Source organism: Mus caroli, chromosome 8 (genome assembly GCF_900094665.2).
Source record: "Mus caroli chromosome 8, CAROLI_EIJ_v1.1, whole genome shotgun sequence".
NCBI lineage: Eukaryota > Metazoa > Chordata > Mammalia > Rodentia > Muridae > Mus > Mus caroli.
In genome coordinates, this window is record NC_034577.1 from 62177529 (window position 1) to 62193247 (window position 15719).

Here is a 15719-nt window from a genome sequence, read left to right on the forward strand (position 1 = left end):
TGGCTGTCCTGGAACTCACTCTGTAGACCAGGCTGGCCTCGAACTCAGAAATCCGCCTGCCTCTGCCTCCCGAGTGCTGGGGATTAAAGGCGTGCGCCACCACGCCCGGCAACATCTAAGTCTTAACAATGGCTTTATTACTCAAATAAGGGATGTGGACTGTAATAAGTTTGAGGCCAACCTAGGCTATACAGTGAGCTCCAAGCCAGCCTTGGCTAGAGTGAGGACCCAGTCTCAAAAAGAAACAAAACCAACAACACAAAATAGCTCCTTACTGGGGGTGGAGGTAGGGCAGCACACAGATGCGACAGATTCCAGAAAGCTTCCCAAGGAGGCTTGAACCCAGACACTATACATCATAATATGCTTCATCACAGGACCTGCCAAATAACACACTAATAGAGATGACATGACACTAAAGAAATGTCATCAAAGTGGAACTAACAAGGCATAGCGATCAATCAGTAATGCACAAATGCTCCCATTTCCAGAACTACTCAGCTTCCAAGGGGTAAAGCCAACTTTGAATTAAAGAGAGGATTGGGACCTGGTGATCAGCTGGAAAAGACGCTTGCCCCCAAGCCTCCTCTCACAAGCTCTTTCTCTAGAACCCACATGGTGGAAGAAGCAACTCCTGAAAGTTGTCCTGACTCCACACATGCTCATGAGTACAAACATACAAAAAAATTACATTGTTTTTTAAAGTATTTCAGAATTGTAGGGAGCAAAATAAGGAGAGGTGGACAGAGAGTGAGGAGTAAAGAGTGGTTGATTACCACGCTTAACTGCTTCCTCTAGAGAACTCTGGGTCTGAAGCACGAGCGAGCGTGGTGGCTATGCCACTCAAAGGCCAGCTGGATTCTGTTCTCTCAGCACACAGAAAGGCTGGCATGGTGTTGTTCTAAGCTGCATAGGTACAAGGAGCTTGCTTCATGTACTAGAGCAGGGGGAATTCTCACATACAAGGGGAAAGCAGCAACGTTCCCCAGTTCTAATGCAGAAAAGGTACAGCAATCACATCTCTGCCCCTTCGCTAAGCAGTGAGGGAACAACAGGACTTGTAGAAGCTACAACTTCTCATCTGGAAATTAGGTATTATACATCAGAAGGATCATTTTTGGTACTTGCTATACCTGCAAAGGAAACCTGGCTCATGCACACTGAGAGCCAGGTATAAGCTAAGGACTGGAGGGTATTCACAGTGTTGTGGTGTAATGTTGCTTTAAACAAAAGTTGTAACCACCGAAGGGTAGGATGAGAAGAACAAGAGAGAGACGCAGGCTCAGTATACAGGATTACGTCCACAACAGGTATCTATCGCTTTGTGAATGGACACACACATTAACAGGGACGTGGGAGTGCTGCATACTCCAAGAAGATAAAAAGAAGTTAATGCTGTCAAGAAAATGTAAGACTCAGGAGACTCACCAGGACTTTGTCCTAAAGAATCCAAAGCCACAAGATAAGAGTGAACTACCTGCAGTGGGTCAGGTAGGTAGAACTTGCAGCCTCTGCTACAACTGCAGGGGCGGGGAGGAAAAACAAAACATTCTGCCATACAGGTCTTAATGAGGGGTCCCCATTCATTTCAGGGTTCCGGAGAGCGCAGTCCGGCTGCGGCTGAGGCCTGCCCAGAAGCCTTTCCTTGTTGAAGTGATCAATTCCGATTCTTGGCATTAATCCCTTTAAAAGGCCAGCTGCTGCTGTCTAGTCACTGATGCCAACCCGTTCCAGGTGGAAGAAAAAAGAAATTATTGGAGCCACATCGTAGACCCGGAGGCAAATTTAAAGTGGAGGGCCATGAGGAAGACAGGAACCAAGAGAGGGGGAAGGGTCCCATGGCTCCCCAGGGTCAAGCAGGAAGGGCGCGAGCCCAAGCAGGACGGTGGGGGGTGGGGGGGGCGGCCCTGCAGGCGTGGGCGCGCAGGGACTCTTATTCTGACACGGGATCCTCCGCCGCCTCCGCCGCCGCCGCCGCCGAATTTAACGCCGCCGCGGGGCTCGGACCCCCGACCCTCCCGTGGACTCTCACCCCACGCCACTCGCCCACGTGCTGTGTGCCCGCCGCCCCCCTTAGGGCGGCCTCCCAGCCTGAAAAAGCTCAGGAGGGAGTGAGGCGACTCGACCACTTCCCGGCTCCTGGGACCCGGGACCCCAGCCCCACGTGCGAGGGCGGTGGGGAACTTTCCAGCGGCGCAGGCGAAGCGAACCGCAGCGCAGCAAGCCGAATACGACCGCGCTCCCACTTTCCCGCGCCCCCGCCCCGCCTTGCCAAGTTTGCTAGGAACTTACCCGGCCGCGCGCCGACCGGGCCCAGGGGCAGCGCGCGTGTCCACAGGGCTGGGGGCGGGGGGCGCCGGCCGCGCGTGCTCGCTGCGCCTGAGGGGCCGCCCGGGCCCGCGGCGCTCGCTCCACCGCTCCGCCCGCCCGCGCCGCCGGCCAGATAATGCGCCCCTCGGCCGCACACATGGAGCCCGGCGCCGGCGTCACCGCCCGGGACATGCGCACCAGGTCAGCGCGCCCGGCCCGCGGCCCCCAAAACACCGGGGAGCTCTTAAAGGCGACGCCACCCGCCCGCACCCGGATGGGCGGGGCCCGGGAAGGGAGGGGCTCCTTGTGGGCGTGGTCTTGTGTGGGCGTGGTTCCCTGGGGGCGAGGCTGGGCGGGCCTACCCGGAAGCACCGCCCTCCCAGCCCCAAAGACCGGCGACGCTGCGCTAAGCGACTGGGTTTCCCACTTGGGCTGCTAAGCGCCCCTCAGCCATGGCCAGCTTAGTGCACACAACTCGGCCGCGCCCAGGGCTGACTCACGCTGACCTCGCCCGAGCCCTGCACGGCCACCTCTGGTAACTCTGAGTCGCGCCCGGGGCCTCGCAAAGCTCCCTCTCAGGAACTTCGGTGTTGACCTCCAGTGAGAAGGTGCGATCGGCTGAGCGATCACCCCCCTCCCCCGGACCGCAGACAGTTCAACCTACCCACCAAGCCGATCCACCTCCAGATACCGAGGTGGACGGCTGTCTCCTTCCAGTAATCCACATCTAGCCTGTGCTTCTGGAGAAGGAATCCCCAAGAAAACAAACCTGCGCCCAACCCTCTCTGGTAACACCAAGGAGACAATAATAACCAGAAAGGAAGCGAGTTTGGGGAGGTTATGAAGCATCTAAAGCCAATTTACAATTTCAACAGGGAAAGTACAAAGTTCATAGAAAACCTATTCCGGGACAGCGACATGGCTCAGTGGTTTAAAGAGGCTTGCCACCAAACATAACGACCTGAGTTCCATCCGCACAAGTTGTCCTCAGACACAAACACACGCTCATAAATAAAATATGTTAATTAAAAATACACATCTGGAGTCATGGCTCAGCAATTAAAGGTACTTCTGGCTGCTCTTGCAGAAGACCCAAGCACCCAAAAGGTGGCTTACAACCTACCATAACTCCAGTTCTAGGGTATTTATGCCTTCTGTCCTCATCATACAGAAACACATCATAAAGAAATCTTAAGAAAACAAAGCCCAGGGCTAAAGAGTTAGCTCAGTGGTTAAGGGCACGTCTTGTTGTGAAAGACCTAGGTTCTATTCCCAGCACCCACATGGAGGCTCTCCTCCTCAGGCAACAAGCACACATGTGGTACACAGATGCACATGCAGGCAAAACACTCATGACACATCAGTTTCTTTTAATATATATATAAAAGGGTTGGAGAGATGGCTCAGTGGTTAAAAGCACCAACTGCTCTTCTGGAGGTCCTGAGTTCAAATCCCAGCAATCACATGGTGGCTCACAACCATCTGTAATGAGATCCCCTCTTCTGGTGTGTCTGAAGACAGCTACAGTGTACTCACATATAATAAATAAATCTTTAAAAAGGAAAAAGAAAGAAAAGGAAAGAAAAGGAAAGGAAAGAAAGAAAATGAAGCCTCAAGGTAGGTGGATGAGTTCGTGGCCAGTCTGTACTATGGCTAAGACTACAGAGAAACTCTGTCTTGAGAGGAAAAAATGAAAAAGAAAAAAGAAAGTCTAGTATCACAAAGCAGTTGTTAATATCAGAATCACTGAAACAGACTCCTGCCATGTTCCTATTCCAGCTTTGAAACAGTGATGAGACAGACACCAGGACTCCTGAAAACTGCTGAAGTACCTTTTTTGTAACACACATAACTGAAATGTGTTACTGCACAACTGTAATGTAATCTGATGGCTTCTGTTGTGTTGGGAAAAACATCAAAAGTACTTCTAATCTGTAAGTGGGTCTCACCCCAAATTTGAAAAATTACAAAAATCCTCATCCTCAACACTGCCTTCCCTAAATCCTTCTGAATTTCTGTGGAGTTTTACAGTTGGCAACTTTGTCTCTGACCCCTACCCATACCTAAACCTTTCAAGTTTAAAGCAACATCTTGCAGAACCTTAAGAGAAGCACTCTTCAACATCAAAAAGATACAAAATACCAATTGCGGCAAAGAAATGCAAATGTTTCAGCTTAAACAAAAAACTCTCAAACTTGACCAGGTATATAGTTCAAGGGCCTCCTGCTCCATCCCTGTATAAGAAAGGATGGGTAGGCAGAATCCAGGGCTTCCGTGTAGCTCTAAGAGCCACTGGTGTCACAGTGATTAATCAGATGGTGTGCATTACAGCAAAACAAGAAAATGTTACCTCACCTGGTTCCGATTAATGCCAACTTTAATTAGCGATGAACAGAACCAAGTGTGGTCAAGTGGGAGCCCTGAAACTCCAAGCCAGGGTAAGGGTTCAGAGTCTAAACTGTTGAACACTTTGTGAGTCACCAAGGTGACAAACTGTCTTTAAAGAAGGAGGCATCAGCTGTGACATGCTAAAGACAGCAGTGTGGACTGGTGACAGGTGAGCTGCTCCAGAGGGCAGTGTCAACTTCTCTAGCGGAGAAAGTATTGGGTGGAGAGCAAAGGTAAAACACAAGAGTTTCCTTCTGTGACAGAAATGGAGCTAGGGACACAAATGATGATGTGACAGTAGGGGCAGGCCTCTTTGGGGGGTCCTTTTATGGCTTAGCTGCTTGACTGGAAACCTCCCTGCCCTGATGCATTGGGCTAGCTTTTATGAAACATGAGGCACTCAGCTGCTCACCACACTGTCCAAGCTGCAGACACCCAATTTACCAGCCATGTTTTCCTGTGCCTTCTCTGCCCTAAGAACAAGCTGTTAGTGAATCATTTTCAAAACACTTCTCTAGTAGGGGATGTAGCTCAATAGTGAAGCCCTTGCCCAGCATGCCCAAAACCCCAGGGAAGAGGGGAGAGGAAGAAAAAAAAAAAACTTTGCTAATAATAGCCAAGTCTCCTTACTCCCCAACCATTGTAAAAAATAGTCTAATTATCTTTTAATGCACTAACATCTGAGTCTGTTCCTACACAATGAAGATACTGAAGGGAAGAAAAAAACAATACTTGGGGGCTAAATTCCCATGTTCGGGTCTCCTTTCATAGCAGAAGCTGGGATTGGTTCAAGAATCCAAAGCAACCCTGCTGAATGCTGGAGACACTGCACTTTCTTTCTTTCTTCTCCTCTTCCTCCTGTCGGCTGTCTCTGCCCCTCCCCCATCCCCTCTGGTTTTTTAATACACGGTCATTCTGTGTAGCCTTGGCTGTCCCGGAACTTGCTTTGTAGAACAGGCTTGCCTCAAATTCAAAGGTACACATCTGCCTCTACCTCCCAAGTGCTAGGCTTAAAGGTGTGAACTACCACACCCAGCTGGACACTGAACTTTTCTATTCTATTGAAAGTTCCATTCAAGTTTTTGATGAACAAAACTTAAAATGCATTCCTAACTGATGGTCAAGAACTTGGAGAACACTGGTACCAAAAGCATCATATGTGACAGGTCAGCAGGAGCACACTCTAGAAGTTGATGGAGAGTAAGAAAGATAAAATGGCCCCAATTTATAGAATGCATTCTTAAGAAACACTGAGGTCAGCAGGTACAAATATATCATCTAGCACTCAGGAAGCAGAGGCAGGAGGATCAGGAGTTCAGGGCCACCTTGAATTATATGAGATTCAGTCTCAAAAAACTAAAAAGAAGAAGAGAGAAGTGGGAGACTAAGACTCTAGATTCAGCTACAACTCAAAAGATAAGTCAGTGACTAGCAAGCTCAAGGCCCTTGGTTCCCAGCAGCATAAAAGAAAAACCAAAGAGCTATCTGGCCTGGGGACACAGACTGACCATCCTGACAGCAGAGAGGCTGACACAGCCTAGGCTACAAAAGTGAGTTCAAGGCCAGCTTTGGTAACTTAAGACAATGTCAGGTCCCTCAGGAAAGAAATTCCCTTCCCAAAGTCTGGCATTTAGATAGACCCTGTTTCAAAAAAAAAAAAGCTAGATTAGCGATTAGCGCTAGAGGGCCAGAGGACTTGCCATTCATGTGGAAGCCCTAGGTTCTTTTTCCAGTGTATGAAGCTGAGGAAGTCCTGGGTGAGTGTGTAAAGAGTGGATGAAGTCCTCCATGAATGTGTATTGTTGGCATAGGCACAGCTACGTGAAGGAGCCAATGCCTTAGAAGCCATGGGAATTGGCAAAGCCTTCTCCCGGGGTAAGGTTAAAGGGATGGCAAAGCACAGGGATGGTTCCAGTTTTGCTGGCAGAGTTTGCAAAAACTAACTTCCTTCTCCAGGATGATAAGGAGACTGCTTCCCTATTGAACCTACTACCCAGACTAGCTAACTCCTCCCCCTGTGCTATACATAAGAAACACCCTAAGGTGCCAGGTTGTTGTATAGTAGATGTCCTCCACCAGAGCAAGCACAGTCTGCCTGATCCCAGCTTTTCTGTATGTGTTTCTGTTCATTCCTCATTGTTTCACCACCCCAGTCAGATTTTCAGGCCCAAGGCATGGGGCACTGCAGTATGAGGGGAGAAAAGAGTGAAGAAAAAAATGAAAGACAGGCAGGTAGAGTCACACAGGAAGAGCTAAGCCCCTCTCTAAGGATGTGACATTTGAAGAAGCTCCTATCAGATGAATTATGGAAAGCATTCCAGATATCCAGAATAATAGAGAAGCAAGCTAGAGCCAGCTACAATAAAATATCTGGAAAAGAGCTAAAAATGTCAGCTTCAAGCTGTAAGGATGGCTCGTGGGTAAAGATGCTTGCTGCCAAGCCTGACAATCTGAGTTCAATCCCTGGGACTCTACATGGAAGGAGGAGAAATTTGACTCCTGCAACTAACTGTGTGTTGGGGGGGGGGGGGGTGAAATATATTATATTTACAAAAATAAAAGTAAAACCACTAGTGGCAGGGCCAGGCCAGTGGTATTGTTCATACATACAGTAGAACTCATGCTGGCCATGGGTGAAGAGCTAGGTTCTATCTGCAGGACCCAGACAATAAAACAGGGCTGGGAACAGGACATGACAGCACATGTCTGTAGACCCGCTGTTGGAGAGGGAGGAAGATCATTTCAACTCAGGAGGAGATAAAACTCAGGGGGTTCAACCCCAGCACCCCAGATAAATAATGAACTCAAGAGTCTGAGACCAGCTGGTTATAGTAACTCACACCTATAACCCTGGGACTTTTATATATATTTGCTGGCATGTATCACATGTGTAAAAGCCAAAACAGAGTGTGTGCTGCCTAGTTTCATGTCAATTCAACACTAACTACGTTCATCTGAGTGAAGACAAATCAAACTGAGAAAAAGTTTCCATGCTTAGGCAAGTCTCTAGGGCATTTTCTCAATTACTGATTGATGAGGGAGGACCCAGCCCTTTTTGAGTAGTGCCATCCCTGGGCTGATGGTCCTGGGCTCTATAAGAAAGCAGGCTGAGTAGTCTATATGGAGCAAGCCAGTAAGCAGCACCCACCATGGCCTCTGAATCAGCTCCTGCCTCCAGGTTCCTGCCCTTTTTGAGTTCCTGTCCTGCCATTAATGATAACAGTGATGCAGAAGTGTAAGGTATAAATAAGTGTAAATAAACCCTTCCCTCCCCAAGTTGCTTTGGTAATGGTGTTTCTTCACAGCAATAGTAACCCTGACTAGGACAGTATGGGATCCCCTGGAACTGGAGTTACAGATGGTAGTGAGCCTCCATGTAAGTGCTGGAAACCACACCTGGGTCCTCCAGAAAAGCAAAAATTATTCTTTTTTTGTTTTTTGTTTGTTTTGTTTTTTGTTTTTTGTTTTTCCTGAGACAGGGTTTCTCTGTATAGCCCTGGCTGTCCTGGAACTCACTTTGTAGACCAGGCTGGCCTCGAACTCTGCCTTCTAAGTACTGGGAGACACCACCGCCCAGCTTCCTAGGTGCTAGTCTTGCAGGTGCAGGCCACCATACATGATTTTCTTGCACTCAATCTTGGATCACACTTAGACACTTTTTTTTAAAGATTTATTTATTATTATACATAAGTACACTGTAGCTGTCTTCTGACACACCAGAAGAGGACATCAGATCTCATTATGGGTGGTTGCTGGGATTTGAACTCAGAACCTCTGGTGCTCTTACCCACTGAGCCATCTTGCCAGCCCCACACTTAAGACACATTTCATCAGACTTTCTGCCTTTGAAAGCAACCTTGAGCTTTCCTTTTTTTTTTTCTTTCTTCCTCTTCCTCTTCCTCTTCTTCCTCATCCTCCTCCTGTTTGTCTGTCTTTTGAGCCAGGATTTCTCAGTATAGCCCTGGCTGTCCTGGAACCCAGAGACCTACCTACCTGCCTCTGCCTCCTGAGTGCTGCCATTAGTGTGCGCGCTACCACCAGCTAGCTGCTTTGGGCTTTTCTATACCAGAATACTGAGTTCCATTACTGACTTCAAAGGAAGTCAAAGACCACACTGTGTCCCTGCTGGGCAGACATTCTCCCTTAGAATACCAGCTCCAGAGTACACAGATCTTCCTCAAATCCCCTCCTTGCTGCAGCATTCTCTGTCCTCCAGATCCAGCCCCATCCCTGACCCTCAGCAAGTCAAACCAGTGAGCTCTTGAAGCCAGGTCTCTGCAAGGTCACATGCAGCCACATGCTACAAGCTTCTTCCCCATTCATCCCATTATGCTTCAAGAGACTGCAAGTCCATATGGCAAATATTCAGCCTGCTGCCCAGCATAGTTGCTGTGTAACAGTTCCCCTTTCCCCCCCCTCCCTTTCCTGCCCTTTTTCCCCCCTCTCCCTCTGAGATTTAAACAGTCTATCCTACAGGGAAGCTCCTTAAGCAGGAAGGTAAACAACACAAAACAGCTTCAGGAAGTCCCTGAAACTGACCAAATTTCTCTGGAAAGAACCCTCATAAGCAGAACTAAGCTGGACCCAAGACCAGACCAGCTTGCCTGGAAGAAGCAGAAACCATGAACTCTGCCTGGAAAAAGTTTTAAACCAACTGAGGCAGGCACCTGGAAAGGTCACTCTCCAACCTGTTGAGCTGCCTAAAAAGTATTCATTGTGCTTCAGGTCCCCAACCATGTGAAATGCAGCTCTTTGAGTCATTTCTGATCCTGTAACTAACCCCAATAAAACTCAGTGGTTCACCATGTTGGGCTTCAGTGGTATCCATACTTGGTGTGTTGAATATTCCCAATTGGAGGTGAGTAGACTGTGTGTGTTGCATTCCCCCGGAAAAGTTTTGTCACCCACCAGTGGACTGTGTTCCTGGGCAGCTTTAATCCTGGATAGCCTCAAGTAGATTGTCAGCTGTATTACAGCTTCAAAACAGCTGCTTCAGTGGAGCTCCTTCTGTGAACCCCATACCCACACTACAGTTGAGGACACAGTACCAAAGACTAGACCATTTGTAATTAGGTACCTTTACTGAAGTACTTAATTTTACAAGGTAACACAAGGCACCACCGTCCACATTTAAGCTCAAGTCAGCAAGGGAGGGGTGCTCAAGATTTGTGCTGAAGCCATGGCTCCCAATAGTCCATTCATTCAGTAAAATGACACAGCTGCTCCACAAGTAAAGCAGAAGTACCTGAGTTCCATCCCAGAATATAAATGCAGAAGTAAGGAACAAACCCCACAACTGCCAAACCCTGCCTATATTTGCTTCTCCCCACACCTCCCTGGCAGCCCCTCAAATGGTAACCTGGAGACAGCGCCAACAAGACACCAGGACACTGGTGCTCTGGTTGCCCACCCTGCCCCATGGGGTCTCTGAGTTTGTGGGTAAAGGCCCTCTTACAAAGAAGCCTATGACTTAGCTGGGCGTGGTGACGCACACCTTTAATCCCAGAGCTTGGGAGGCAGAGGCAGGCGGATTTCTGAGTTTGAGGACTGCCTGGTCTACAAAGTGAGTTCCAGGACAGCCAGCGCTATACAGAAAAACCAAAAAAAAAAAAAAAAAAAAAAAAGAATAAGAAGAAAAAGAAGAAACCTACGACTTAAAAAATAAAAAAAAGAACATGAACAGTTTTCCTGTGCTCAAATTGGCGGCGCAAGAACTAAGTCTGAACAGAGTTCTCAGAGTGAACAGAAAATGATAAATGAGGAGTGGTCCTCAAGGGCAACAGGAGCCCAGAGGTGAGAGCTAGTCACAAGCACAGTGATAGGATTTGTCTATAATAGCCATTTCCAGTCTGGGCCTTTCTATCCATCTCCCAAATCACTGTTTGGGTGGAATGAAAAAAGAGCAAAAGGAAAAAGGACTATCAGGAACTCTCCTTTACACCCCTCTTCCTACTCCCACTCACAAACCCCACTTCTGTTCTCTAAAAAAACCCAGCTGCTCTCTGACTCCAGCCCTGACACACAGCCCATACTTAAGGAAAAAATCTGTCCAATCATTGACCTGGGTAGATTAACATCAAGCCTGAGATTTCCAGCCTCACCCCAGTACAACAATGTCAAAATGGCACCTTCTTAGTCGGATAGAACAGAGTAACACCAGGGCAAAGGGAACCTTGTGCACTCCTAACTTTACAATCCACGACAAGGCAGTCAGTTGCTGGAACCTTCACCTTCCCCAAGTAATCAGCAACATCCAAACGGCTCAGGTGGTAGAGCCTTCAACTAGCATGCACAAAACCTTGTGTTCTATCCCCTGGACCACATAAACTTGGTGAGGTAGTGTATGCCTGTCATCTCAGCACTGCAAAAGAGGAGCAGAAGTTCAAAGTCCCCCAGGACTCCATAGTGAGTCTGGGTCAGAAATACTGTGTCAGATGATGATGATGATGCCTAATATCTTTCTTGTCTAAATTTCTTAATATTTTAAAAATTCTTTTGGGGGGTTTAGACAGGGTCTCACTACGTAGAACAGGCTGCCCTCAAACTAAGAGATCAATCTACCCCTGCCTCCCAAATACCAGAATTAATGTGTACACTACCAAACACATGTCTATAGATACCGGAGGAGGCCAAAAGTGGGTGTTGGATCTGTACTTACAAGTGGCTATGAACAACCTGAGTGCTAGGAACTGAGCTTGAATCCTTTAAAATATCAGCAATCTTAAGCATCAGGCCCTCTCTCTAGCCCTGATTTTTTTTTTTTTCTTCAAACTGATAGGTTAGTGCCCACTATAATCTCAGAACTGTAGATGTGAGACAGAAAGACTGTGAGAGTTTAAGGCCAACCAAGGATGGTGGTAATCCCAGCAGCACTCAAGGATCCCTGAATTCCAAACTGGCCAAGGTTAAAGAGCAAAACCCTCAGAAGAGGAAAAACAAAAAACAAACAAACAAAAAACAAAAATAAGTTGGACGGTGGTAGCACACGCCTTTAATCCCAGCACTTGGGAGGCAGAGGCAGGTGGATTTCTGAGTTCGAGGCCAGCCTGGTCTACAGAGTGAGTTCCAGGACAGCTAGGGCTATACAGAGAAACCCTGTCTCAAAAAAAAAGAAAGAGAGAAAGAGAGAAAGAGAGAAAGAGAGAAAGAGAGGGAGAGAGAAAGAGAGAAAGAGAAAGAAAGAAAGAAAGAAAGAAAGAAAGAAAGAAAGAGAAAGAGAAAGAGAAAGAGAAAGAGAAAGAGAAAAAGAAAAAGAAAAAGAAAAAGAAAAAGAAAAAGAAAACAAAAACCACGTAGTCCTACAGTCCCAGCTACAGTGGGAGATCAGTTGAGCCCAGGGTTTGAAGACTAACCTGGGCAACAAAGGAAGATGTTGTACCCTGTATCGAAAAGGGGGCAAAGACAGAAAGATGAAGTCCCAGGCAGCCTGGGTGACACAGGAAGACCCTGTCTCAGAAAGTTAAAGCAAGTGAGGTGAAAGTAGTAAAGTAGCTATATATCTTGGGGTTTGCCTAACATGAGCAGATCTCTGGGTTCCACACTCAGCACCACCAAAAAAAGAAAAAGAAAAAAAGCTTCCATGTGAAAAGGACTTTGCTAGCTGTTAACTTCTGTAATGTCCTGAGGGATACCATAGGACTCAGAAATACACAGCATGGTGATGTCTACAGACTCAAAGATGAGCATTCTGCTCTCACTGACTACCCCAGAATCTCTGGTTTCTCAGCCACTTGCCACAAATCAACTACTGCCAACAGCCATCATAAACCTCACAAATGCCACAGAGCCTCCTGTAGGTGAGGAAGTTAGAGAAGCAGTGAGGTTTCACTTTGAAACTTCCCAGAAATAGACACCCAGACTCCCAATGAGACTGGCTGCAGCATCAAGGGGTATCCTCCAGGAAGTCCCATGGTGTAGAAGCTTGTCTCCTTGTCTGCAGCTGGGCTGGCAGCTCAGTGAAAGCCACCATTCTGCTCACTTCCGGACTGGTGAGACCCAGAACTTACTTCAGGCTAGCAAGCACTGTTGAGATTTTTGCTGGCATGGAAAATTACATCAAGCAATAAATGTCACACTTACAATTTCTAAACTCAAACTAAGTATTTGTTTGAGACAAGGTCTCCCAGGCTCTTGTATCTCATTCAAGCATCAAACTTTCTATGTAACCAATAACTCCTGATCCTCCTGCATCAGTTACACTGACTTTATACTGTGCTGAGTACTAAACTAGGGTTTTGTGCATGCTCTGCAGTGCTCTATCAATTGAGTTACACCACCAGCCCTGAATTATTTTTCAAAGGTAGGAGGGGGTGGCAGGATGGCTCAGTGGGTCTTGTTGCCCAAGCCTAATGGTTTGAGCTCAATCCCCTGAGTCCACGTGGCAGAAAAGGGCAGACTGCTGATACTCAGCTTCTTTTTTTTTTTTTTTCTTTTTTGGTTTTTCGAGACAGGGTTTCTCTGTATAGCCCTGGCTGTCCTGGAACTCACTCTGTAGACCAGGCTGGCCTCGAACTCAGAAATCCACCTGACTCTGCCTCCCAAGTGCTGGGATAAAAGTTGTGCACCACCACTATCCAGCAATATTCAGCTTCTGAACTCTACACACACTAAACACCCACACACATACAGAATAAGTAAATTAATGACAAATGAAAAAAAAAAAAAAAAGTTTTTTTTGAAAGGCATTCATTCCTGAGGCTGGAGTTTGATGGCACAATGATTAAGAGCATTGACTACTCTTACAGAACACCTGGATTCAATTCCCAGCAGCTCACAACAATCTGTAACTCTACTTCTAGTGGATCCTAAACCCTCTTCTGCCTTCTTGGGCACCAGGAACACACAGTGGGTACAGAGACATATATAAGCCAAAAAACATATGATGGTTATTCTTGGTTGTCAAGTAGACTACAATACAGAAATGAAGAGCATATCTGTGAGGTTTTTTTTTTTTTTTTTCATGTTTGAAGTGGGTGAATCCATTTCTAATCTGGACCTTTGAGAGAAGGCTCATGCCATGCCTTTGATCCTGATTTTTTTAAATGATCCCGATTTTTTTCTGCTGGGAACTTATATTAGGACAATGGAAGAAGGAAGCTTCTGCTCTTTGCATGCTTGTCCTTGCCTTGCTTGCACATCCATTCCTTCCCTGGCACTGGAGCCTACTTCAAGACTCCAGCACATACTGAAGACCAGCTGAGATACCCAGTCTTGTAGACAGATATAGACAGAGCAACTACTGGATTCTTACACTTTTCACTCACAGCTAACTATTGTTGGACAATCTAGACTACAGCCAGATATATAGAGTATATATAGGGTAGGGGGGAGATTCATTCTATAAGTTTTGTTACTCTAGAGAATCCTAATGCAACCCATACACAATTTTCTTTTAAATAATTAATATTGAAGCAGGGTCTCTATGCAGCTGTAGCTGTCTAGGAACTCACTTCATAGACCAGGTTAGCCTTAAACTCAAGGTTCTACCTGCCTCTGCCTACCAAATTCTAGGATTAATGGTGTGTGGTATGTACCACTTCAGAAGCAGAGGCAAGGGCTGGTGAGATGGCTCAGTGGGTAAGAGCACCCGACTGCTCTTCCGAAGGTCCAGAGTTCAAATCCCAGCAACCACATGGTGGCTCACAGAAGCAGAGGCAAGCAGATCTCTGTGAATACCAGGTACTATTATTCAACCAATCACCAATCAAGCAATAAATAAATATAATTTTTTTAAATATTCATTCACTTACTATATGTAAGTACACTGTAGTTGCCCCCAGACACACCAGAAGAGGGCGCCAGATCTCATTACGGATGGTTGTGATCCACCATGTGGTTGCTGGGATTTGAATTCAGGACTTTTGGAAGAAAAGTCAGTGTTCCCAACCACTGAGCCATCTCACCAGCCCAAATAAATATAATTTAAAGTAATATTTTAAATGGTGCTGGAGATGTAGTTCAATAGTAACAACACTTGCCTAGTGAGACTGAGAGCCTACGATCTCATCCTTGGTTAATCCCTGGGACCCACATGATGGAAGGAGAAGAGTCACTGGAAAAGTTATCCTCTGTCTACATGCCCTCCCGCAATACTAAATGTGTGTAATTTAAATAAAATAAACCCACCTTACTGATGGCAACACAGAAAAACCTGCCATTGCAACTCCTTTTTTTTTGTAGGGGAACAGAGAGTAATAAGTCTCATTATATTGCTAAGGCTGAACTTACAATCCCCCTGCCTCAGTTCCCAAGTGCTAGAATGATTTGTGTTCACCATGTGCATGGCTAGAAGTCTTCCTTAAGTACTCATGTACCCTTTATAGGCCAGTTTACAAGAATCTATCCACACTCAGTGACACAGCACTACACACAAAGGGTGGGGTTGCAAGCAGGAGCAGGCCAAGACACTGGACATTACAAAGATCACCTCATTAATTAGGCTTCCACCCCATACAGTAGTCATTTCCCAGTTCCCAAAGAGGTTCCTTATTTCTTATCCTCAACATCCCACAGGGAACAAATGCCTCCAGTGCTGTCTGCAGCAGGAAGGAAACCCTGACTTCCCTGGCTATTTCAGTTATATAAATCAACATTTCCTTGGCTGGAGCAGGACAGGAGTAATGTTTGGACCCACATGTATTTCAGCATTGTCCACCTACTGATAACCACATTACATTACCCTGAATAAAAGTACCTAGATCTGGCTGGAGAGATGGCTCAGTGATTAAGAGCACTGACTGCTCTTCCAGAGGTCCTGAGTTCAATTCCCAGCAACCACATGGTAGCACACAACCATCTGTAATGGGATCCAATACCCTCTTCTGCTGTGTCTGAAGACAGCAACAGTGTACTCACATACATAAAATAAATAAATCTTAAAAAAAAGAAAAAGTACCTAGATCAATACTGTTTCCAACTACCCAAGGCTTTTCATTGCTGTAAAGATCCTTAAAATGGAAAAAAAAAAAATTGAAAAATTTCCTGTCAGGGGGCTGGTGAGATGGCTCAGTGGGTAAGAGCAC

The 15719-nt window shown here is 46.5% G+C and overlaps 1 protein-coding gene across 10 annotated transcripts in view; it reads right to left on the reverse strand.

The window, feature by feature from the left end:
• Gatad2a (GATA zinc finger domain containing 2A) overlaps positions 1-15719 on the reverse strand; it is an 87008-nt gene that overhangs the window by 63258 nt on the left and 8031 nt on the right. The window contains exon 1 of one of the 10 annotated variants that reach the window (XM_021169801.1): positions 2293-2586. The exons of 8 other annotated variants lie outside the window; for them this stretch is intronic. The gene's annotated coding sequence lies outside the window, so the exon portion shown is untranslated. Of the gene's footprint in view, positions 1-2292; positions 2587-15719 lie in introns of those variants that run through there. One more of the 10 variants, XM_021169794.2, reaches the window with a different exon arrangement.